Source organism: Pseudophryne corroboree, chromosome 4 (genome assembly GCF_028390025.1).
Source record: "Pseudophryne corroboree isolate aPseCor3 chromosome 4, aPseCor3.hap2, whole genome shotgun sequence".
NCBI classification, from domain to species: domain Eukaryota; kingdom Metazoa; phylum Chordata; class Amphibia; order Anura; family Myobatrachidae; genus Pseudophryne; species Pseudophryne corroboree.
In genome coordinates this window covers 8,235,250-8,236,712 of record NC_086447.1, presented here as the reverse complement: position 1 = coordinate 8,236,712, position 1,463 = coordinate 8,235,250, and positions in this window count along the sequence as shown.

The following is a 1,463-nucleotide window of genomic DNA, read 5'->3' as shown; positions in this document are numbered from 1 at the left end:
CCCCACAGCACAGCACCTGATGAACACTTTGACTCAGCCCCACAGCACATCACCTGATGAACACTCTGGCTGACAGCCCCACAGCTCAGCACCTGATGGATACTCTGACACAGCCCCATAGCACAGTCCTTAATGAACACTGACACAGCCCCACAGCACAGCACCTGATGAACACTCCTGACACAGACCCACAGCACAGCCCCTAATGAACACTCTGACTCAGCCCCATAGCACAGCCCCTGATGGAAACTGACTGACAGCCCCTCAATACAGCCCCCTAATGGACACTCTGATACAGACCCACAGAACAGCCCCTGATGGACACTCTGGCTGACTGCCCCACAGCACAGCACCTGATGGACACTCTGGCTAACAGCCCCACAGCACAGCACCTGATGGATACTCTGACTGACAGCCCCACAGCACAGCCCCTGATGGACACTCTGACACAGCCACACAGCACAGCCCCTGATGGACACCCTGAGACACACAGCACAGCACCTGATGGACACTCTGACTTAGCCCCATAGCACAGCCCCTAATGGACACTCTGACACAGCCCCACAGCACAGCACCTGATGGACACTCTGACATAGCCCCACAGCACAGCCCCTGATGGACACCCTGAGACACACAGCACAGCACCTGATGGACACTCTGACACAGCACCTATTGGATACTCTGACACAGCCCCTGATGGACGCTCTGACAGCCTACCCTTAATAGTACAAAGACTGACAGAGCACAGCAGCAGAGCTCCTCGCAGTGTGTAAGCATGCAGGGAAATGAGGCTGATCCGCGGGAGGCTGAGCCTTTATAGACTCGAAGTCTAGCAAAAATCCAACGCGGGATGATGACTTTCGGCCTCTTATGCGATCCCGAGCCTGGTGGGGACTTCGTGAACCGGGCTCATGAATGACTCTACAGGCTATACTTGGATTTCTGGGAATCTGAACCACTCATCTCTAGTCACAACCAGTGTACCTGCCCCTATATTGTCATATACCCACCATGCTCCTGGTTCTCCTACAGTACAGCCATGTGTGTCACTGTTACACTCTGCTCCGTGTCCTGTGGTATCACCAGTAGATCAGTGACAGACTGCGTGTATGTATCATTCCAGACATCAGACCCTCTCAGCAGATCTATCCCTGGTGCCCGCGTACAGCCGCCATGCAGAGACTGAGGTTCTACAGGGTCCTAGTGATACCAGGTATACATACAGTACGTCTGGCCTTACAGAGAATGCTGCACATGGATCAGGGTGATAGACACGTCCTGTGGACCTCACCCAGATGTGACCAGACCTTTCTACATTTCATTATCCCCTATCCCTATACCGGTACCTGATGAGATCACCTGCTGACAGCTGTAACATCTCTGTATTCCAGTAACTATTATATGGGTATAACTGGTAGTTACTGACTGTGCTGAAACCTGAAGACACAATGACTGTGACATGC